Source organism: Suncus etruscus, chromosome 4, assembly GCF_024139225.1.
Source record: "Suncus etruscus isolate mSunEtr1 chromosome 4, mSunEtr1.pri.cur, whole genome shotgun sequence".
In the NCBI taxonomy this organism is placed as follows: domain Eukaryota; kingdom Metazoa; phylum Chordata; class Mammalia; order Eulipotyphla; family Soricidae; genus Suncus; species Suncus etruscus.
The window spans coordinates 74,950,487-74,975,527 of record NC_064851.1 but is presented as its reverse complement, the minus strand read 5'-3'; the positions used below and the strand labels follow the sequence as shown (position 1 = coordinate 74,975,527).

The 25,041-nt window shown below is 38.4% G+C and overlaps 2 non-coding genes across 2 annotated transcripts; both read right to left on the bottom strand.

Moving 5' to 3' along the window:
• Nucleotides 1-347: 347 nt before the first annotated feature.
• LOC126007350 (U6 spliceosomal RNA) lies at nucleotides 348-453 on the bottom strand. Its single transcript, XR_007494930.1, has one exon. It is a non-coding gene; the product is annotated as a U6 spliceosomal RNA (small nuclear RNA).
• A 2,301-nt stretch (nucleotides 454-2,754) lies between these two features.
• Nucleotides 2,755-2,860, bottom strand: LOC126007633 (U6 spliceosomal RNA). The gene has a single exon (XR_007495149.1). It is a non-coding gene; the product is annotated as a U6 spliceosomal RNA (small nuclear RNA).
• Nucleotides 2,861-25,041: the final 22,181 nt, after the last annotated feature.

Sequence of the window (25,041 nt, the reverse complement as noted above, 5' to 3'; positions counted from 1 at the left end):
TGCTTCCAGAATATGTTATAGACAACAGTGGTTGTTTCGTAGATGGTATCCCTGGTTCAGGGGTGAATGAACAATGCCCATTCTTCTGAAGTCTGATTCAGGTCATTATGATAATGTTCAGGTGTAAGGCCCCACTGCGATTACAAGATTTGTGTGTTCCTATCTCTATTAGATAAGAACTTGTTTGTATGTATAATATTTTCACATTTTATTGTGTCTATGTTAAAGTGGAACAATTCCTCATGGTGTTATTGGTGCATATGGGGACCACTGGAACAAGTCCAACAATCCCCGTAACTTGGTTCTAACATAAGCTCTATTTTTTTTCTAGAAAATTTATTTCTCTAAAAAATATGAAACGCTTCACGAATTTGCATGTTATCTTTGTGCGGGGCCATGCTAATCTTCTCTGTATTGTTCCAATTTTAGTATATGTGCTGCCGAAGCGAGCACCTAACATAAGCTCTAAATCAGGGACTCTTCTACCAGAATTCCTTATTGAACAGATCACAAAGAAAAGGAAAACAGTGGGGAAATTGTCACTATGTAAGAGGATATTCAGTAAGTTATATCAGTTATAACAGTTATAGCTGTTAAGAGAATACATATAAGATATTCAAAGGATATGTATATACATGTCCTTTTATGTCTTTTGAAATAGTTGGAGGGGTTTTAAGTCCGGTGCACCACTTTGGTCTGTGATTTGACCTGTAAAGTCCAAAAAAGGCTCCAAATAGTCCCGTATTAGAAAATGTCCTTGAGCAGTGACTTCTCAGAAACTGAGTCTGTTAGCACGCAAAGGTCCATTGTGAAGAAAAGAGGAGGAAACGAGGCCATTGAGAGTAAATCAATAGCAACAGTGTATTGGTATGTTTTCAGACTGAGAGTCTATCTTATCACTTTGGGTGCTGATTGGCAGCTGGTTTTTGTGTAGAGATAAGGATCTGCTTCTTGAGAAGCCAAGAACTGAGGGTAAAAATGGTTAAATGTGGGGTAATAGCAGGTGGGGGTGAGGGAGTGAAGGATTAAAAATGAGCTTGTAGGGTGGTAGTCCAAGGTGGGAAGGACAGAATACAACATAGACATTCTGCATATTGCAAGCATACATTAAATAAACCCTTACCTAGTGGGAAAAAAAGTTGCCAGTGACTGCCCCAAGCCTGCCCCTCCTGTGCTGGAAGGGGGTTGGGGAAGGCCTGGGGTCCCCTTTAGACTCTTCCCTGGCACCCATCTTGCTGGCCCTATGGACATACATCCATGGATGTCCCTGGAGTCCGGGAGGAAGGAGAGAGAAGACGTCTGGGGGCAGCCCAAGTCCCACAGCACCTCCTAAGCTTGGGAAAAGTCCTTTGGTATGGAGTGTCCTGCACCCTATGCCAGCAAATCTCTCTCCCTTACTATTTTAAAGAGTCCATCTCTCTCTCTCTCTCTCTCTCTCTCTCTCTCTCTCTCTCTCTCTCTCTCTCTCTCTCTCTCCCCTCTCTCTCTTTGTCTCTGTCTCTCTCCCCCCCCCCTCCATTTGGATTGCTATGTGTCTTGGTGTTGTTCTATTGGGTATATTTTGTTTGGCACTCTTTTTGCCTCTTGGATTTGTACAGCAGCCTCTTTCCAGGGAAGTTATCTGTTATTAACTCACTCACTACTTGTTCTTCCCCTTTCCCTTTTTCCTCCACTTTTGGTAGTCCTATTATTCAGAAATTATTTATTTTGTCTTTATTTACTAAGTATCTTACATTTTCTTTCATTCTTTTGTCTCTCCTTTCTTGTTTACTTTGTAATATCAATGTTGGTTTGTCATTTGTCTTCAAAATCACCTATATGATTCTCTACCTATGCAGTTCTGCTATTATGGCTTGCTGACATGTTTTTAATTAGTTCAGTTCCATTCATATAGATTCTCTCATTTTCTGAAAAAGTTCTTCTTTGAGTTGGTTAAATTGTTCATCAATAGATTGCTTAATTTTCACAGGCTAGTACGTTCTTTATTTCTGTTTCTAAAACATTAAGTGTTGATTTTAGGTCCTTATCTATAAAGCTCAGGTGTTTTATTGATTGGAAATTAATCTGGATTTCTCTCCACATATTTAATTGCAATTGTCTTTCTTAGTTTACCCTTTGTTATTTGCATTGAATGGTTGGAATGATGGAGTTTTCGGTCATTTAAGAAAGTGATCTATAGGGGCTAGAGTAGTAGTGCAAGTGGTAGGGAATTTGCCTTGCACGCACTGACCTAGAATGGACTGTGGTTCGATCCCCCAGCATCCCAGATGGTCTCCCAAGCCAGGAGTGATTTCTGAGCACATAGCCAGGAGTAACCCCTGAGCATCACCAGGTGTGGCCCTCCCCCCCAAAAATAGTGATCTACAGAATTGATTGTGTAAAAGGTCTGGTTAGAGGTATATCTGCTTTAGGAGCTGTTTTCCTAAACACATGAGGTTATTTAAGTATGATAAGAAATATTGCCAACTAATTGGTTTATTTGACTAAGTTTTAAGGTTGTATATTTTCTAAGAGAAAGTTTTAAGTCCAGTCTGCCTGGAAATAGCTGATATAAATTAAAATGTCTTCATGTTCATGCAGTTTGGGAAGCGTAGGGTTGATATGAGGGACCAAAGTGTTTCTCCATAGGATGATACACTAGAGATGGAGTGGGAGACAGACTGTATGTCAGGGCAAGTGGTAGACTGAGGAGGCAGCTTGGCAAAAGACCTCCAGCCCCTTTATATTCATTTTAAGTTATACTTACATAGGCACAAGAAGTAAAATTATTTTTTAGATTTATAGCTGTCTTTTCACAGGGGCCATGCTAATCCTGTCTATATTGTTCCAGTTTTAGTACACAAGCTGCCAAAACTAGCTTGTTTTCATCCTTTTAAATAGCTCTCTTTCTGTGTAGAGCTGTTCTCTCTCTTTTTAAAGTATTTCTGTTGAGCTTTACTTGGGAGATGCTTGGTTTATGGCTTGAATCTACCATATTGAAACAGATGTGTGCAATTTGAAAGGTATACTTTTATTTCTTTGAAAATTCTTTTTTTTTATTTAAACAACTTTATTACATACATTATTGTGTTTGGGTTTTAGTCATGTAAAGAACACCACCCATCACCAGTGCAACATTCCCACCACCAATGTCCCAAATCTACCTCCTCCCCACCCACCCACCCCCCCCCCCGTACTCTAGACAGGCTTTCTATTTCCCTCGTACATTCTCATTATTAGGATAGTTCAAAACGTAGTTATTTCTCTAACTAAACTCATCCCTGTTTGTGGTGAGCTTCATGAGGTGAGCTGGAACTTCCAGCTCTTTTCTCTTTTGTGTCTGAAAGTTATTATTGCAAGAATGTCTTTCATTTTTCTTAAAACCCATAGATGAGTGAGACCATTCTGAGTCTTTCTCTCTCTCTCTCTCTCTCTCTCTCTCTGACTTATTTCACTCAGCATAATAGATTCCATGTACATCCATATATAGGAAAATTTCATGTCTTCATCTCTCCTGACAGCTGCATAATATTCCATTGTGTATATGTACCACAGTTTCTTTAGCCATTCATCTCTTGAAGGGTATCTTGGCTGTTTCCAGAGTCTTGTTATGGTAAATAGTGCTGAAATGAATATAGGTGTAAGGAAGGGATTTTTGTATTGTATTTTTATGTTCCTAGGGTATATTCCTAGGAGTGGTATAGCTGGATCATATGGGAGCTCGATTTCCAGTTTTTGGAGGAATCTCCATATTGCTTTCCATAAAGGTTGAACTAGACGTCATTCCCACCAGCAGTGGATAAAAGTTCCTTTCTCTCCACATCCCCACCAACACTGCTTGTTCTCATCTTTGTGATGTGTGCCAATCTCTATGGTGTGAGGTAGTACCTCATAGTTGTTTTGATTTGCATCTCCTTGATGATTAGTGATGTGGAGCATTTTTTTCATGTGTCTTTTGGCCATTTGTATTTCTTCTTTGTCTGTCCACTTTGTCAAAGTGTCTGTCCATTCCTTCTCCCCATTTTTTGATGGGATTAGATGTTTTTTTTTTTCTGGTAAATTTCTGTCAGTGCCTTGTATATTTTGGAGATTAGCCCCTTGTCTGATGGGTATTGGGTGAATAGTTTCTCCCACTCAGTGGGGGGCTCTTGTATCCTGAGTGCTATTTTTTTGAGGTGCAGAAGCTTCTCAGTTTAATATATTCCCATTTGTTAATCTCTGCTTTAACTTGCTTGGAGAGTGCAGTTTCCTCTTTGAGGATGCCTTTAGTGTCAATATCCTGGAGTGTTTTACCTACGTGTTGTTCTATATATCTTATGGTTTCATGTCTGATATCGAGGTCTTTCATCCATTTCGATTTAATAGAAAAGAGAGAAACCTAAATACATGTTGTTAGAAGACAGAGACATATTAGCAGGGGGAAAAATAGCTACTAGATAGAAGGGAGATCTGGAAAAGTCCTCCAGGTCAACAGGCTGTTCAGAGACCTGCATTCAGACCAGCTGGGTCCTCAGGCCTTTCCCCATTTCCATTTACTCTTTATTCATGATATGTCCCACAAGTATAGAGATATGTAAACAGAGAGACATTTAGATCAGTCTTTAAAGAGAATCAACACTCTGCTCATGGACAAATTCTGATGTGAGGCCTGAGAAAAGGAAGATATCCAGCCCCCTAACAAATATTATAGTGAGAAGTAGAACATTCTAAAACACGTAACTCATGGATTATAATCCTCTTGGTTGTTGTGGTCAGTTTTTGTTGTACTCATTTATTCCACAAAGGTGAAAAGTTCTCCTTGTTAGCTGTCCCATCTGCAATACCTCAACTATTGCAGAGGCCATACCATGTCTACTACTAAGGTTTGAGTTACCATCTACCAATATCTAGAAGACTTCTATGTCCATCTGCTATTACCTTTTCCTCTAGTAATCACTTTTTTTTTAGGAAACTAAGGATTTATTTTTGTTTTGTTTGTAAGCCTTGTAAGCCTGGGTTAGAGAATCAGAAATAAATGCAAGATGGTGTTTCAAATTCTGGCCATGCAGTGAGCCAAGTAACTGAACCATAATTTCAGGATTAAAAGAGGTAGATGGGGACACCAGACAGGTACAGATGACCTATATTCAAACCCCAGCACTTACTTTGGTCACATACACAGTCAAAAGCAATCCTGAGCACAAAGCCAAGATTAAGCCTTGAGAAACAATGGGTATGATTCAAAAGAAAGAACTCCACATTTACTTTAATTGGGTTTCCATCATCCAACCAGAATGAGAGTTTGAATTTTTAATTAAAAAATAACAATTTTTGACTGGAACACCAAACCAAAGTCAATGACAACAGAATAGATGCCCAATCTTCAACAAGCTGTAAGGTGGAGACCAGTTATACCAGTATTCTAGGGGGCTAAAGAGAGAGATATGAGAGACATGCTGGGAACAGGAGTGGAGGGAGGACAACATTGGTGCTGGGAATGCCCTTCATTCATTGTCACCATGTACTGTAAATAATTCTGTGTAATGCACAATAAACTTAAAAAAATAACAAAAAAGAAGTAAATTATTTATTAATGATAACTGGGAAAATTACAGACAGGTTAATGTAAGGACTCCAGAAATTTTATTTATATATATATTCTCAACATACCTTATGTTTATACTGTGTTGTGATAAAATATATTTTAATAGCATATATTTTAAACATTTGTTCATTCTTTCTGGAGGTTAGAATCAGACAGGTCTAGATTACATATATAGGATGAGAGCCTTTGACAGTTGTAGATGTTATAAATATGTATTTTCATGGGAATAGGTTTAAACAAAATATGCAGATACCATTTGAGTATCAATGTTAGTACCTCAAGAAAAGATCTAATTCCACTTCAAAGATATAAAAAAGTATTCAATGACATATAAGACAGTAAAATTAGGATCAATGACTAAGAAAATAGAATAATTCTTAGAACTTGCCTTATAAGAAAATATTTTAAAAAGATTGATTCCTGAGCAGGTGAACAGCCTTAACAAGGCTTCCTTTTCAGGAACTTCATGCAAAATACGCATGTATACTATCATGATCATTTCCAAATTGTTTTATCAGTTGAAAACCTCACCAGATAAAATAAGAGACCCAACAGAAATGAGATCTGGTCAAATAGTTGATAAAGTTCTTATCAGAAGTCTATTATGTCATGGGAATAAAAGGAGATCCAAATCTGAGTTAGACCAACAGCAGATAGAATAGTGAACTCTGAAATCAAATAACTAGGATTTTTTTGGGGGGGTCACACCCAGTTGCGCTCAGGGATTACTCCTGGCTCTATGCTCAGAAATTGCTCCTGGTAGGCTCAGAGAACCATATGGGATCCCTGGATTCGAACCACCGACCTTCTGCGTGCAAGGCAAACGCACTACCTCCATGCTATCTCTCCGGCCCAAATAACTAGGATTTAAGAGTGTTGGTCAAGGCAAGTGTAAAGTCAAAGCCTGTTAATGAATATATTAAGGAATTGCTTGTAAGCCTAGACTGTTTTAGAAAGATCTCTAAACAAATTAGGACAAGAGTGTATTGTAGAGAAACACAAAACAGAAAAAACAAATATTTCTGATTTGACAAGTAAGACCACTAAGAGTAAGTATGTACTTTACTTCAAAAAATATGAACTGGTAGTACTGGCCCATTTCTTGTTTTTATTTTGTTTTGCTTTGGTTTTTATTTGTTTGTTTTTGGTTTTTGGGTCACACCCGGCAGTGCTCAGGAGTTACTCCTGGCTCTGAGCTTAGAAATCGCTCCTGGCTGGCTCTAGGGACCTGATGGAGTGGAGTGCCAGAATTTGAACCGCCATCTGTTCTGTGTCTACTGCTTGCCAGGCAAACGCCCTACCACTGTGCTAGCATTCCAGCCCCTGGTCTGTTTCTAATGCCAGAGATATAAGGACCAGAATATATTGTGCCCCAGACAACCTTTCAGAAATCTGAAACAAGTTTCCGAGATCCTCTGTTTCAGGTGATATCTTGACCTCGCTGCTCTCTTGCATATATCTTTTTAACATGAACATGGCAAAGACTAGTGCCAGAAAACTTAAAAGACCTTTTGGCTATATTCGCTGCCAGCCACCTGAATGGGAGGTTATCCTGTCTTTCTCCAAGGATAAGAGATGATGAAGATATTGTTTTCTGTTTTTCAGTGGAGTCCATACCATTAAGATTTTTTTTAAAGGAAGGAAGGAAGGAAGGAAGGAAGGAAGGAAGGAAGGAAGGAAGGAAGGAAGGAAGGAAGGAAGGAAGGAAGGAAGGAAGGAAGGAAGGAAGGAAGGAAGGAAGGAAGGAAGGAAGGAAGGAAGGAAGGAAGGAAGGAAGGAAGGAAGGAAGGAAGGAAGGAAAGAAGGAAAGAAGGAAAGAAGGAAAGAAGAAAAGAAGGAAGGAAGGAAGGAAAGAGAGAGAAAGAAGAAAGAAAGAAAAAAGAAAGAAAGAAAGAAGGAAGGAAGGAAGGAAGAAGGAAGGAAGAGAGAGAAAAGAAAGGAAGGAAGGAAGAAAGAAGGAAGGAAGGAAGGAAAGAAGGAAAGATGGAAGAAAGAAACAAAGAAGAAAGAATGAAGGAAAGAAAGAAGAGAGAAAAAGAAAGAAGAGAGAAAGAAAGAAGAGAGAAAGAAAGGAAGAAAGAAGAAAGAAAGAAAAAGAAAAAAGAAAGAAAAGGAAAGAAAGAAAGAAAGAGAAAGAAAGAAAAGAAAAAGAAAGAAAAAAGAAAGAAAGAAGAAAGAGAAAGAAAGAAAGAAAGAAAGAAAGAAATAAAGAAAGAAAGAATGAAAGAAAGAAAGAAAGAAAGAAGAAAGAGAATGAAAGAAAGAAAGAAAGAAAGAAAGAAAGAAAGAAAGAAAGAAAGAAAGAAAGAAAGAAAGAAAGAAAGAAAGAAAGAAAGAAAAAGAAAGAAAGAAAAAGAAAGAAAGGGAAGGAAGGAAGGAAGGAAGGAAGGAAGGAAGGAAGGAAGGAAGGAAGGAAGGAAGGAAGGAAGGAAGGAAGGAAGGAAGGAAGGAAGGAAGGAAGGAAGGAAGGAAGGAAGGAAGAGAAAAGGGAAAAATTGTGAGCATTTTTTGTCAACAAATTTAAAATTTGCAGTGAAGGGGCCAAAGAGATACACAATGGTAGGGCATTTGCCTTGCATGCAGCCAATCCAGGACAGATGGTGGTTCAAATCCCGGCATCCCATATGGTCTCCCAAGCCTGCCAAGAGTGATTTCTGAGCTCAGAGCTAGGAATAAACCCTGAGTGCTGCCAGGTGTGACCCAAAAATAAAAATGAAAAACAAATAAAAGCAAATTTGCAGTGAATTGGGAAACATTTTAGAAAAATAAATCTTTTGTACACTGGCATAAAAGGAAAAAATAGAATTAATCTGTAATTTCAAGTAAGTTATTAATAAAAATTTAAGCCTAGATATTTTTATTTTCCCAAAATTTCAAGGAAATGATTATCGCAATCTCACACAAAGCAGTCTGAGTAGAGGGAAAAAGATCCTATCACTTAGGTCATTAAATTAGGCTCACATAAACTTAATATAAAAGCCTATTTGGAGCAGGATGAAAACATTATAAAGCAAAATAACTTATTAGTATTTATTCCAAAATAACAAGACTTTATGTCCTCTGGGCTAAAGAGGCAGCAGCCTTGGGTGCTTTCTGAGCCGCTTTCCATAGCTTAGACCAAATTCTGGACCCAGTAGTAATAGTAACTGTTGGTCTTGTGCCATCTATTTTCAGCCTATCTACGAGGCAAAGCAGAGTGATTTTTCTCATACTGCATTAACATGTGTTTTTATTTATTTATTTTTTGTTGTTGTTTTGGTTAAGGAGAATGCACTGACTCTGTGCTCAAGAGTCAATCCTGAAGTGCATGAAGGATCATATTCAGTGTCACAGATTGAGAGATTGAGTCTTAAGTGCGGTTAAGTGCGGTTAAGATACACCCTATCTACTAGTCACAAACTATTATTTGCATTTCTACTTAGTTCTCAAGATTTTCCAGTTTTATATTTTTCTCTGACCTATGACAGTAAATCAAAAAAAAATTAAATACTTATTTTTTCTATTTTCTAGTATTTTGAGTATTCTCTAGCTATTTTCTAGTATTTTGAAAGTTTTATTTATACTTAAAATAGCAAAGAACTTAGTCAACGAATGGAAGCAGATAGAAAGACTTGCAGTGGACTTCGCTTTGATTCTGTAGAATGATTTTTACCCCAGGTCAGTATGCCCAAGAGAAAGAGAAGCATCAGGACCCAGGACTAGGGAAGGGGGTCTACCATTCAGTGCAGTGTTTGGGAGATCTTGTGATTGATGCCAGATACAGAACCCAAGGCAACCTTCATGCATAGTGTGTAATTGTCATTTAAAAAAAACTTCCCTGGCCCTGTAGTTCTGTTATTGTTGTCATTATTGTTGTTTCTGTTTGGGGCACACCAGGTGGTCCTCAGGGATCACTACTGGCAGTGCTAGGGGATGATATGTAGTGCCACAGATTAAACTTGGGTCAGCCACATGCATGACAAGCTCCTTACTCACTTACTATCTCTCTGGCCCTGTGGTTTTGATTTTCAGTGGTCTCTGCTTTTGGTATCAGGGTAACAAATATCTCATAAAAACTAGAATTTATGGGATTGGAGTGGTAGCACAATGGTAGGGTGTTTGCTTTTTACGCGGCTGACCCAGGATGAATTTGGGTTTGATTCCTAGTGTCCCATATGGTCCCCGAGCCAGAAGCAATTTCTGAGTGCATAGCTAGGAGTAACCCCTGAGCGTTACTGGGTGTAGCCCCTCCCCCCCAAAAAAACTAGAATTTACAACTAGTCAGTTGATTAAGGAAGCTTGGTTGGTGACAGATCATTTGGTAGAATTCATTAGTAACCACCAGGACCTAAATTTTTGTTTGAGGTCGGTTTCTTTCCTTCCTTCCTTCCTTCCTTCCTTCCTTCCTTCCTTCCTTCCTTCCTTCCTTCCTTCCTTCCTTCCTTCCTTCCTTCCTTCCTTCCTTTCTTCCTTCCTTTCATTCTTCCTTCCTTCCTTTCTTCCTTCCTTCATTCCTTCCATTCTTTCTTCCTTCCTTTCTTCCTTCTTTTCTCTTCCCTCCCTCCTCCCTTTCTTCCTTTGTTCCTTCCTTCCTTTCATTAAACCAAGGACCTCATAGATAAAAGATGTGTGCTAAACAGCTGAGTAATATCTCTAGCTATATAAGAGATGTTTTTGACTGCACCATAGTCAACCCAGATTGGACAGAGTTTTATAATTGTTTATGTCTACTAGTGACTCTGATGTCAAAGTCCAGAGCACAAAGCCAAACTGCATGCCAATGGAGGATTCACTTTTGTGAATACTTGGCATCAACTGTAGTGCCCATGTTAAATAGATCTGGGGAGATTGTTGTCATGCAATGTGTCACTATTTGAAAAGACATATAGCACCAAGTTTGAGTGAGCTTGGCTGCAGCCAAAAGTCTAAATAAAGTTTTGAGTTCCTGGGATTATCTGTGCACTAAATTTGGATAGACCAGTGTAGTAAACAGAAGTGATGCTTGCAAATACACAGGGCACCTGTGTCAACTTAAGTAGCAAGATTTCCAGGAGCCAGGTGTACTTGAGATTCACAGACCTGACTAGTGACTCAGGATATGTAATCGGAATTTCTCAGTACCATTTTTGCCAGGTTCGAACAAGCATGTGGAAGGCCTGGGTTTAAGATTGTGGAGCCAAAGCAATACAGCTGGTAGGATGCATGCATGGCTCATGGCCAGCTCACGTTCATTCAATCCCCAAAACTCCATATGGTTCTCTTGAACATTGCCAGAACTAATTCCTCAGTGAAGAGCCAGGATTTACTCTTGAGCACCACTGGATGTGGCCAAATCCTCCACTTCCCAAAACATTTTGTAAGTACATTAAGCCAGAGTTCAAGCCTGAGTGTAGTCGGGGGCAGTGATAATCAATCAGCACCAGGAGGGCAAGCAAGCATGAATGTCCAATGGCAGCTGAGTGCTAAATTTGAACAAATCACTTTAGGTTCAATATTGCAAATTCTGATAGAAACCTCTGCATCATGATCAAGAGAGCCTGAAAGGCAATCAGGGATTCAGTGTCATTGGTGACAGGTTGTTCTATGTCTGGCATGAGCATGCCTGGAGAACTGGGAAGAAGGGAGCTTCAGGGAAGCTCTGTCATAGAAAATATGCTCCAGAGCTGAACAGGAGACTATTGGGGGGGGGGGTCCCTTGCTAACTAGTTATGACTATGGAGAGCCACAGAGTTCTTTTGCTTTAGGATTGCTACATGATAATAGTCAGATGTAGATTCAAACAAGCTGGCTTTGTCTGTTGAGTTTAATTCAGGGTCTTACAGACACCCCAGTAAACTCAGAATGGGTTGAGTTCACTTTAAAAACTTTTCCTCTAGGTTTGTTACTAAGAAGAGAGATCTAATGTGGTTATCTATCATCAAAGTGAGAGGAATTTCCAAAATAATGCCTTGTGGTGATCCCATTACCATAGCAATTACAATCTAGTGTAGCGTCTACCTTCAAAGCTAACAGAGGTCACAAAATGGTGCTTGCCAGTGAGCTTCTCTAGTAATAACTAGTAATTTCTTTTTATTGTTGCTGTCATTGTTGTTTTTTAATAATTTTTATTGTGACCAATGTGAATCACAAGATTTCACTTTTATACTTTGACTTTGACTTCGCTTTTATACTTAAGGTACATAGTGACAGTGAATTAGGTCCATTCCCACCACAGTGTTGTCCTCCCTCCACCCCTGTTCCCAGCATGCATCCTATAACTTCCTCCTTTGATCCCTGAAGTGGTAGTGTAACATGTTTCCTTTGTGTATAGCTTGTTGTAGTTTGGGTATTGATTCTGTTGTTGACTTTTGGTTTGTTTAGGTCTGATCATTTTTTTATTTCCACCAGTATTCATGTGACTGTTTGCTCCTGGTACTATCCACTTTTCCCCCCTCATTTATGAGGCAGAACAAGGTGATTCAAATTCTGTGGCTCTTTTGGGGGAAGAAAAAACTGGGATGCATTCATCTAGAAAATATAAATATCAGTTTAAAAGAAGAAAGGGAAAATAAAGAAATAAGCTATAACAAAAAACACAACAACCAATACAAACAACAAGAAAGAAAGAAAGAAAGAAAGAAAGAAAGAAAGAAAGAAAGAAAGAAAGAAAGAAAGAAAGAAAGAAAGAAAGAAAGAAAGAAAGGAAGGAAGGAAGGAAGGAAGGAAGGAAGGAAGAAAGAAAGAAAGAAAGACAGAAAGAAAGAAAGAAAGAAAGAAAGAAAGAAAGAAAGAAAGAAAGAAAGAAAGAAAGAAAGAAAGAAAGAAAGAAAGAAAGAAAGAAAGAAAGAAAGAAAGAAAGAAAGAAAGAAAGAAAGAAAGAAAGAAAGAAAGAAAGAAAGAAAATAAAAGGAAGGAGGGCTGGTGTGGTAAGGTTTCTGTGGTTTGTTTGATCTTGTTTTATGAATAGGCATAGTAAGTATTGGGGAAATTAGAAAGGGAATTCCTTTGACCTAAGAGATACAGGGTTTCTCTACCCTTGAAGCATACTGCTATGGAACATCTACAGGCTCTGGAAATGCTCATTTTTGAACCCCAAGGTCTTTTTATGGTGCCAGGAAAAGTTCTGCTCAGTTGTGGTTGACAAAATCAGTCCTCTGTAATAAGAAATTTAGTATTTGCACTGGTCATAATGAAGTCTAGGATAAAGTCTTTATGGTTCTAGAAGTTCTGCTAAATCATGGTTGTTGTAATCAGTCTTCTGTAATTAGTGATCCTGTTTTTTTGCACAGATCCTATGACAAAGTCTAGGATAGAGTCTTTATGGTTCCAGAAGTTCTGGTCAGTCACGGTTGTCAAAGTCAGACCTGTCGAATTAGAGATCTTGGTTTTTGTACAAATCCTAGGCTAAAGCCTAGATTAAGGTCTTTCTTATTGATGCCAAAAAAAGTTCGCTCAGTCGCAGTTCTTAAAGTCAGTTTTCTGTGATTAGTGATCTTGGTTTTTGCCCAGATCAAATGCTGAAGTGTCTCTGATTTCATCTTACAATTATTAGGTGATGAGGTAGGGCAACCTACTCTTAGAATAGGTTGTTGCTGTTTCTTCATTATCAGGATGTCATATCAGCCTGGCACAAGTTGGTGCCAGAGTGGTATTAGAAACTCCCCTGAAGTAGCTTGATTCCTGGTGCTGTTGCCGGGAACTGTGTAGGATCTAGGATGGGATCTGGGGTTCAAGGTTGGATGGTTGCTGTCCGATCATATGGAAACTAAGTCGAGCCCCCATGTTCAGGGTGGGAGGCACGTCTATATTTTAAAATGTATAGGTTCTTAACCCTCGTGGATAAGAGCTTGTTTCTATATATAAGATTTCCTCTTTTTTAGTATGCCTATCCAAAGGGAATGGTGCCATATTATATTGCTGGTGCATTCGGAGGTAAGACTGACAGACTATACACTTTTGTGCCCTGGTTTTTGATCTGAGTTTTTAATCCCAAGCAAGACGTTTTTTTCTAGAATTTCTTCTTTCCTTCCTTCCTTCCTTCCTTCCTTCCTTCCTTCCTTCCTTCCTTCCTTCCTTCCTTCCTTCCTTCCTTCCTTCCTTCCTTCCTTTTTCTTTCTCTTCCTTCCTTCCTTCCTTCCTTCTTTCTTTCTTTCTTTCTTTCTTTCTTTCTTTCTTTCTTTCTTTCTTTCTTTCTTTCTTTCTTTCTTTCTTTCTTTCTTTCTTTCTTTCTTTCTTTCTTTCTTTCTTTCTCTTTCTTCTTTCCTAATCTATATTTTAGCTACTTATTTATCTTTTCGTAATTCAACCATTTCTCAAACTCAATAAGACCACAATGTGGAATGAAAATGTACCCTGGATCTCACCCCCCACAAGAATATCTCAAAAGACTTAATAGGTTTATCTATATGGTCTTTGTTTGTTTAATACCTCAACAGTTGTACTTCTTAGTATGTTTATTTTCAAACATAAAGGTAGCCTCCTCTGTTCTTTTTTATTATATATATTTTTATTTGTTTGTTTTTATTTTTAGTATATATATATATATATATATATGAACTTTGCTTGCTTTGGTTCTGCTTGGTATGAAATTCTAGAAGAGGGACCAGAGAGATAGCACAGCAGTAGAGCCTTTGCCTTACAAGCTGCTGATCCAGGACCAATGGTGATTCTAATCCCAGCATCCCATATGGTCCCCTGTGCCTGCCAGGAGCGATTTTTCAGCACAGAGTCAGGAGTAATTCCTGAAAGTCACCGGGTGTAGCCCAAAAATGAACGAAAGAAAGAAAGAAAGAAAGAAAGAAAGAAAGAAAGAAAGAAAGAAAGAAAGAAAGAAAGAAAGAAAGAAAGAAAGAAAGAAAGAAAGAAAGAAAGAAAGAAAGAAAGAAAGAAAGAAAGAAAGAAAGAAAGAAAGAGAGAGAAAGAAGAAAGAAAGAAAGAAAGAAAGAAAGAAAGAAAGAAAGAAAGAAAGAAAGAAAGAAAGAAAGAAAGAAAGAAAGAAAGAAAGAAAGAAAGAAAGAAAGAAAGAAAGAAAGAAAAAAAGAAAGAAGAAAACAGAGAAGAGGGAAAAATAAGTAAAAATAAAATAGAAAATTGGGCCAGTGCCTCAGAGTGAGAAGGTTTTCCAATTTCTAGGCACTTCATCAATGGCAGGGGTGAACATTGCTAAATGAAGCTTTAAGGGTTATATTGTGGCTGGAGCATTTTAGGATAGGCATAATTTTTACATCTAGAGTACTAAGCAATATGGTAGTGAGCACTATAAGAGGTGTATACCCTATGTAGTATCATCTGCCATGTCTTGTGCATCAGGGTTCCTTTCCTAAAAAGAAACTGACAGCATGGACTTTATGATATAATAGTAACATAGGTTGAATTTAAAAGAAGAAAGAAGAGAAGGAAAGAAGAAAAAAGAAAAAAGAAAAAAAGGAAAAAGAGGAAAACAAAAGGAAAAGGGTTAATAGTAATTTGCAAAAACATACTCAATGAATGGGACTTGTAACATAAGTCTGAGGTGCACAGTTGTATGTCTCAGTGGTCTCAATGGTCATATGTTTTAGGTCCTAATAGAAGATGTATTCAAAAGGAAATGGGTAAATTGGAGTATTTTATCAAGACATTGTCATAAAGAGCACTGTATATGGTATCTAATATGATTGTGCACATAATTGAAACAGGGTGCCCACTCTATATCTCCAAGAACCACTGTGGACAAAAAAGCTGAAGAGTTATTTTATACCTTAGGTATTAGGACATATTGATAGTAAGCACTGCAGTGGGAGTCCCTGGCTTCCAATCATATTCTGCACCTGGTTCTGTGACTAAATATCTTAGAACATTACTATAGGCCTTTGTAGTGAGAATTTGATTGAACACTTGTTCGCTCTAAACAGCTGTTTTCTTTGTTTCTTCATGGAATAAAAAGAGTAGGGGCTTTGTGTTTATCCTCTTCCAATTGATTTGATCACTTCTCCTCGCTATACCATGGCAGCTATGGTGTTCGGAGTTCCTACCATTTAGACTGTTGTATTTCTTAATGGAGTATTATATTTATATATGGTATATATTCTAAATACCTCAAATAAGTGATATTATTATATATTTATATTTCTTCTTCTGGCTTACTTCATTTAGCATAACATTTTCTAGTTCCATCCATGTTGCTGCAAATTGCATGATTGTATTGTTCCTTGCTGCTATGTAATATTCCACTGTGTATAAGTACCACATCTTCATGATCTACTCATCTGTTGTTGGGTATCAAGGTTGATTCTAAATCTTGGGTATTGTGCTGAGTGCTGCAATAATTGTGATGTGCATACATATTTTTGGATGAATGTCTTTCTATCTTAGGGCTAGATACCCAGGAGTGTGATTGCTGAGTCATATGAAAGTTCAATTCTGATTTTATTGAGAACCTTCCATACTGTTTATTATAGAGGTTGGACCAGGTAGTGGATGAGAGTTAATTTCTTACCACATCCCCTACAACAGAGATTGGTCACATTATTTTTTTATGTATGCCATCTGAGCACACTCGTGTAAGGTGGTACCTCATTGTTGTCTTGATTTGGATTTTTCTAATGATGAAAGATGGTGAACATGTTTTCATGTGTCTATTGGCCATCTGTTGGTCTTCCTCAAAGAAGTGTCTATTCATTTCTTCTCCCCATTTTTCTATGGTTTTATTAGGTTTTGTGGAGCTAATCTTTCTGAGTGTTATGTAAATCCTAGATATCAAGCCTTTATCTGTTGTGTTGGGTACAAACTTTTTTCCCATTCCATTAGGTCTTTCACTTCTCTTGTCAGGTTGATTCCTAGGTACTTGATGTTTTTAGGTACTATTTTAAATAGTAAGAACCAACTCCTTAATCTATTTATCCTCTGCCTCATTATTTGTATAGGGAAATGCTACAGTCTTTTGTGTATAGACTTTGTAGCTGGCCATTTTGCTGTTTTGGTTTATTGTTTCTAGGTGTTTTACAGTGGACTCTTTAGAGTTTTCAATATGTATCATCAAATCATCTGTAAAAAATATAGTTTGACTTCCTTTTTCCTATTTGGATTTCTTTGATTCCCTTCTCTTGTCTGTTTGCTATAGCTAGGACTTCTAAAACTATGTTGAATAGGAGTGGAGATAGTGGACAGCCTTGCCTAGTACCTGACCTTCGTGGAAAGCTTTCAGTTTTTTGCCATTAAGGATAATATTAGAGTGAGTGAATAAGAAATGGCTGGATGTGGGGGTTTCCAGGAAGAGTGCTGATTGCTCTACCTGCAGAGTCTCCACCTGGCTGTGCTTCTTCTGAGGAAACTGAGGACCTGAAGGGAGCCCTGTCCTACTCTTCTCTGTCTTTCCTGAACTCTGGAAGCTCACCTCAGAGCCCTGGGAAGCGAACCCCCAAAAAACTGAAGCTACCCAGCAAGTGAGTGAGTAAGAAATGGCTGGATGTGGGGGTTTCCAGGCAGAGTGCTGATTGCTCTACCTGCAGAGTTTCCACCCAGCTGTGCTTCTTCTGAGGAAACAGAGGACCTGATGGGAGCCCTGACCTGTCTTTTCTGAATTCTTGAAGCTCTCCTCAGAGTCCTGGGAAGTGAACCCCAAAAATACAGCATTCTGAAGCTGCCCAGCGAGCGAGTGAAAACTACGCCTGTCCAGTGGGGCCCGACTGTGAAAAACTGTGAGTGCTGCCTATGTGTGTCTCTCTACTATCCTGTTGTATGAACCTCTTGAGAGTGGGCTGAAAAGAGGCACCAGAAGGCACTTAGCTCCACTTCGCTACACAGTCGTGCGCTCTTTCTTAAAAAAGAACACCATCACAAGAAGAAAAAAAAACACACTAAGAACTGTGTTGGATCACAGAATCAAGAATTTCTCTCCAGACTGTCTTCTCTGCTGCGTGCTCGGGCCTAAGATTTGATCCTGTGTGAGGCTTCATCCACGGAGGACTCCCCTACCTTGGAGGCAAGTCAACGCATCCAGAAAGGGCGGAGCCAGAGAAGTGTGCTGCCTGCATCATATAACCAATGAATACCACCACAACACATAGAAAAACCCACAATACAAGTGTGACAATGGGGAAACAACGCAGGCCAGCATCAGACATAGAGAATGAAGATGACAATTCTGATGACCAGTTAATGACCAACCAACTAATCAACCTCTCAGATAAGGACTTTAGAGTAGCAATATGGAAGATGCTCAAAGACCTCAAAGAAACCATGGATAGAGTGGAACAGAACACTAATAAGAATCAAAAAAATATGAAGACAGAAATCACAAAACTCCAAACTGAAATAACATGTCAACTAACAGGCCTGAAAAAATCAGTAAACGAAGTGAATGACAAAATGGATAAGCTCTGGGACAGGGTATCAGAAGCTGAGAATAGACTTGGTGCTGTGGAAGATGAGATACATAACAATTCCATAAAGCAGGAGAGATTGGAAAAAAAACTTAAAGCAAATGAACAGACAATGGAAAAATTAGTCAAAGAATGGGAACAGATGAAAATAGAAGTCTATGATAAGATCAACAGAAACAACTTAAGAATCATTGGAGTCCCAGAGACCCAGGAAGAAAATTTCCAGGAAGAATCAACGGTCAAGAACATCATTAAAGAGAAACTTCAGAGCTAAAGAATATATGTGATCAAATCCTGCATGCTCGAAGAGTACCAACCAAAAGAGACCCCAGAAAAACCACCCCAAGACACATCCTAGTAACAATGACAAATCCCACAGATAAAGACAGAACTCTGAAAACAGCAAGATCAAAAGGGGAAATTACATTCAAGCAAGCATCCTTTAGATTTACAGCAGACCTGTCACCAGAAACACTCAATGCCAGAAAGCAGTGGTGGGATATTGTGACAAGACTGAATGAAATGAATGCTTCACCCAGAATACTGTACCCAGCAAAACTCACTTTCCGGTTTGACGGAAGAATACATGGTTTCACAGACAAAAACAGCTCAGAAACTTTATAGACTCAAAACCAGTCTTAAGAGAAAAACTGAAAGACCTAATTTAAAACAAGACTAACCAAAAGACACACCAAATTTCGATATAAAGATGGCATTAAATCCCAGGACAATTCTTTCTCTCAACGTCAATGGACTAAATGCACCAGTTAAGAGACACAGAGTGGCTAAATGGATCAAAAAAACTCAATCCAACCTTCTGCTGCCTACAAGAAATGCACCTGAATAGTCAGAACAAACATAGACTCAAAATAAAAGGCTGGAGAAAAATTATCCAAGCAAACAACACCCATAAAAAAGCTGGAGTGGCCATACTAATATCAGATAATGCAAACTTTATACTCAGGAAGGTTGTAAGGGACAAAGATGGACATTTTATATTAATCAAGGGTTATGTAGAACAGGAAGAATTCACTCTCCTAAACATATATGCACCAAATGAGGGGCCAGCAAAATGTTTAAAACAGCTGTTGAGAAATCTGAAAAACAATATCAATAACAAAACAATAATTGTGGGGGACCTCAACACTGCTTTGTCAACACTGGATAGGTCAACCAGACTGAAACCCAACAAGAATATACTAGACCTGAGGAGAGAAATGGAAGAAAGAGGCCTAGTGGATATATATAGGACACTCCATCCCCAGAAACCTGGATACACATTCTTCTCCAATGTACATGGGACATTCTCCAGGATAGACTACATGCTGGCACATAAAACATACCTCCATAAGATCAAGAGGATAGAAATTTTGCAGACTACCTTCGCTGACCACAAGGCTCTGAAATTATTTGTGAATTCCAAAGGGACTCAGAAGAAAAACTTTAACACCTGGAAGTTAAACAGCCACATACTCAATAACCAGTGGGTCCAAGATGAAATCAAGGAGGAAGTCAAAAGGTTCCTGGAAACAAATGACAATAAAGACACAAACTATCAGAACTTATGGGACACAGCAAAAGCAGTACTGAGAGGAAAATTTATAGCTTTGCAAGCACACATCAGGAAGGAAGAAGGAGCTTACCTGAGTAGCTTAATGACACAGCTAATAGAACTAGAAAGTACTCAACAAAAGGACCCAAAAATAGGAAGACAGAAGGAAATAACAAAGCTGAGAGCAGAAATCAACGAAGTGGAAACCAAAAAAACAATCCGAAAGATCACGAAAGCAGAAGTTGGTTCTTTGAAAAAATAAACAAGATTGATAGACCACTGGCAAACCTAACAAAGAAAGAGAGAGAGAGAGAAACTTCATAACTCGTATTAGGAATGAAAAAGGAGAGATCACTACTGATATGACAGAGATTCAAAGGGTAATCAGAAACTACTTTGAAAAACTCTATGCCACTAAAAATGAGAACCTGGAAGAAATGGATAAATTCTTGGACTCTTATAATCTTCCACGGTTGAAAGAAGAGGATGTAGCATATCTAAACACCCCCATCACCATTGATGAAATAAAAATGGTAATCAAAAGTCTGCCCAAAAACAAAAGCCCAGGCCCAGATGGATTCACTAATGAATTCTATCAAACTTTCCAAGAGGAACTACTACCAATCCTGGCAAGACTCTTTCATGAAATTGAACAAGTGGAAACACTCCCAAATAGCTTTTATGAAGCCAACATCACCCTGATACCTAAACCAGACAGAGATGCTACGAAAAAAGAAAATTACAGACCAATATCGCTGATGAATGCAGATGCAAAGATCCTCAACAAAATCCTGGCAAATAGGATTCAATACCTCATTAAGAAGATCATCCACTACGATCAAGTAGGTTTCATCCCAGGAATGCAAGGATGGTTTAACATCCGTAAGTCTATCAACATAATACACAACATCAATAACAAGAAAAATAAAAACCACATGATCATATCAATAGATGCAGAGAAAGCATTTGATAAGGTCCAACACCCATTCTTGATCAAAACTCTCAGCAAGATGGGAATGGAAGGAACCTTTCTCAATATAGTTAAGGCCATCTACCACAAGCCAGTGGCAAATATTATCCTCAATGGAGAAAAACTAAAAGCCTTCCCTCTAAATTCTGGCACAAGACAAGGCTGTCCTCTCTCACCACTCCTATTCAACATAGCACTGGAAGTACTTGCTATAGCGATTAGGCAAGAAAAAGATATCAAGGGAATCCAGATAGGAAAGGAAGAAGTCAAGCTCTCACTGTTTGCAGATGACATGATGCTCTACTTAGAAAACCCTAAAGACTCTACCAAAAAGCTTCTAGAAACAATAGACTCATATAGCAAGGTGGCAGGCTACAAAATTAACACACAAAAATCAATGACCTTTCTATACACCAATAGTAATAAGGAAGAAATGGACATTAAGAAAACAACCCCATTCACAATAGTGCCACACAAACTCAAATATCTTGGAATCAACTTGACTAAAAATGTGAAGGACCTATACAAAGAAAACTATAAAACTCTGCTCCAAGAAATAAGAGAGGACACGCGGAAATGGAAACATTTTGGGGACTGTGACTTGTTTGAGGCCATTTTGCTGTTCTTTCTGCCATAATCCAGCCTTTCACCTAAAGGCTACATGCAGTCTTGCTGTAAGTTCTTGGGCTAAAGAGAAAGGAATGTGCAGCTGCAAGAGATAATTAATCTTGTAGCCCGGAGGAGAGCAACACGGCCCGGTACCATTCCCCGAAATGAGGTCTTACTCCCTCAACTACATTCCGGAGTCAACAAGGCAGTTATTATGTGTATATGTTACATTGTCTGTACAAAATTATTTCTGTAAGAACATTGCCCCCACCTTATATCTGTTAAAAGTTTAGAAATGCAGCTAGAAGGTCACAAGATGTTTCCATGGATACTGCAAGAAGTATTGCCCACTTGCCTTATTTGGAATAATGAAGTAATTTTCATGCCAAAAGAATGATTGACATTATCTTTGTACTGCCCCCTTCTCCTTCACTATATAAGAAGGAGCTGTAGCCAAATAAAGTTGCCCTTGAGCAGTGAGACATTGCCTTGGGTCTTTATTATTAACCTCTCTCAGATTTTTACAGGTGTGGTTGTTCTTCTACCCAGCAAAATAGGAGTGCGGTTGTCTGAGAAGTCTTCCCAGCTAATTCCTGCTGGCCGGGCCCCCCTGGGGGGCTTCAGGACCCGCAGAAACACATACCCTGCTCATGGATTGGCAGGATTAACATCATCAAAATGGCAATACTCCCCAAGGCATTATACAGATTCAACGCTATCCCTCTAAAGATACCTATGACATTCTTCAAAGAAGTGGATCAGGCACTTTTGAAATTTGTTTGGAACAATAAACACCCTAGAATAGCTAAAGCAGTCATTGGGAAAAAGAATATGGGAGGAATTACTTTCCCCAACTTTAAACTGTACTACAAAGCAATAGTTATCAAAACAGCATGGTATTGGAATAAGGACAGACTCTCAGATCAGTGGAATAGGCTTGAATACTCAGAAAATGTTCCCCAGACATACATTCACCTAATTTTTGATAAAGGAGCAGGAAATCCTAAATGGAGCAAAGAAAGCCTCTTCAACAAGTGGTGTTGGCACAACTGGCTAGCCACTTGCAAAAAATTAAACTTAGACCCCCAGCTAACATCATGTACGAAGGTAAAATCCAAATGGATTAAAGACTTCGATATCAGACCCCAATCCATAAGATATATAGAACAACACATAGGCAAAACTCTCCAGGACATTGAGACTACAGTCATCTTCAAGGAGGAAACTGCACTCTCCAACAAGTGAAAACAGAGATTAACAGATGGGAATATATTAAGTTGAGAAGCTTCTGCACCTCAAAGGAAATAGTGCCCAGGATACAAGAGCCACCCACTGAGTGGGAGAAACTATTCACCCAATACCCATCAGATAAGGGGCTAATCTCTAATATATACAAGGCACTGACAGAAATTTACAAGAAAAAAACATCTAATCCCATCAAAAAATGGGGAGAAGAAATGGACAGACACTTTGACAAAGAAGAAATACAAATGGCCAAAAGACACATGAAGAAATGCTCCACATCACTAATCATCAGGGAGATGCAAATCAAAACAACAATGAGATACCACCTCACACCACAGAGAATGGCACACATCACAAAGAATGAGAACAAACAGTGCTGGCGGGGATGTGGAGAGAAAGGAACCCTTATCCACTGCTGGTGGGAATGCCGTCTAGTTCAACCTTTATGGAAAGCAATATGGAGATTCCTCCAAAAACTGGAAATTGAGCTCCCATACGATCCAGCTATACCACTCCTAGGAATATACCCTAAGAACACAAAAATACAATACAAAAATTCCTTCCTTACACCTATATTCATTGCAGCACTATTTATCATAGCAAGACTCTGGAAACAACCAAGATGCCCTTCAACAGACGAATGGCTAAAGAAACTGTGGTACATATACACAATGGAATATTATGCAGCTGTCAGGAGAGATGAAGTCATGAAATTTTCCTATACATGGATGTACACAGAATCTATTATGCTGAGTGAAATAAGTCAGAGAGAGAGAGAAAAACGCAGAATGGTCTCACTCATCTATGGGTTTTAAGAAAAATGAAAGACATTCTTGTAATAATAAATTTCAGACACAAAAGAGAAAAGAGCTGGAAGTTCCAGCTCACCTCAGGAAGCTCACCACAAAGAGTGATGAGTTTAGTTAGAGAAATAACTACATTTTGAACTGTCCTAATATTGAGAATGTATGAGGGAAATGCAGAGCCTGTTTAGAGTACAGGCAGGGGTCGGATGGGGAAGAGGGAGATTTGGGACATGGGTGATGGGAATGTTGCACTGGTGATGGGTGGTGTTCCTTTTATGACTAAAACCCAAACACAATCATGTATGTAATCAAGGTGTTTAAATAAAAAAAAAGCATAACATTAGCTCTGAACTTTTTATAGATAGCTGTACCAACCTTGAGGATGGTTCCTTCCAAACCTATTTAGCTCAGTGTTTTCATTATGAAAGTGTGTTTGATTTTGTCAAATGCCTTCTCTGCATCAATTGATAAGATTATGTGGTTTTTACCTTTATTGTTATTGAGGTAGCATATTATGTTGATTGATTTGCATATGTTGAACCATCCTTGCATCCCTGGGATGAATCTCACTTGGTCATGGTATATAATCTTTTTGATGTATTGTTGGATTCATTTAGATAAGATTTTGTTGAGAATTTTTGCATACATTTTTATTAGTGAGATTGGTCTAAAGTTTTCTTTCTATGGTGTCTTTGCCAGTTTGGGGAATGGGTGTAATATTAGTCTCTTAAAAGGACTGTGCCTGTCTTTACAATGTTTTGGAAGAGCCTGAGGATCAATGGTAGTAGTTCTTCTCTGAATGTTTGATAGAATTCACCTGTAAAATCATCTGCTTGGACTTTTGTTCTTGGGTAGTTTCTTAATTACTGTTTCAATTTCCTTAGATGTGATTGGCCTGTTTAGGCTTTCTACATCCTCCTTATTAAATCTTGAAAGATGATATTTTTCCAGAAATCTGCTGATTTCTTCTGGATCCTCTAAATTAACTGAGTACAGTTATTCATAATAAGCCCTCATGATGTCTTGGACTTCTTGAGGTTCTCTTGTAATCTCCCCCCTTTTCTTTGTGATCCATTTTTTTTGGGTGTATTCCATCGCTTCTCAGCCTTTTGGCTAAGATCAAGTGTACCTGGGTGTTTTCCCTTTTTGCTTTTGTGAGTCCTGCCAGAGCTTCGTTTATCTTGTTTATTCTTTCGAAAAACCATCTCCTGGTCTCATTGATTTTTTGTACTATTTTCTTTTTTCTATATTGTTTATTTCTGCTCTGGTTATTATTTCTTGTTTTCTACCTGCATTTGTTTTTTGTTTTTTGTTTTTTTGTTTTTTTGTTTTTTTTTTTGATGCTGTTTTTCCAGATCCTTAAGGTTTCCCTTTAAGCTTTTGATTTTGTCATTTTCTGTTTCCTTATGTATTGCTATGAGTTTGCCCCTAATTACTGCTTTTGATGCATACCACAGATTTTGAAAATTTGTTTCTTTATTATCATTTGTCTCAAGGAGTCTTTTTATTTATTCCTTGATTTCCTCTTTGATACAGCTATTGTTGAACAGCTGGTTGTTTAATCTCCAGGTGTTGGATTTTCTCCACACCTTCTTTTTACAGTTAATCTTGATCTCTGTTGTATTGTGATCTGATAGGGTGCTTCTTATAATCCTTATATTTGTGACTTTGTACAAATTAAATTTATATCCTAAGGCATGGTCTATTCTAGAGAAGGTTCCATGTGCACTTGAGAAGAATGTGTCTTCCACTTTCTCAGGATGGGGCCCTGTATAAGTCCATTAGTCCTAGATCTTCTAGTTTCTTGTTTAGGGCTCTTACCTCTTTGCTAGTGTTCTGCTTAATGGACCTGTCTAGTGGTGATACTGGTGTGTTAAAGTCTCCTACCACTATCACATTTCCTTCCATATGTTTCTCTAGGTTTATGAGAAACACCTTACATATTTTTCTGGCTCTACATTTGGTGCATACATGTTGAT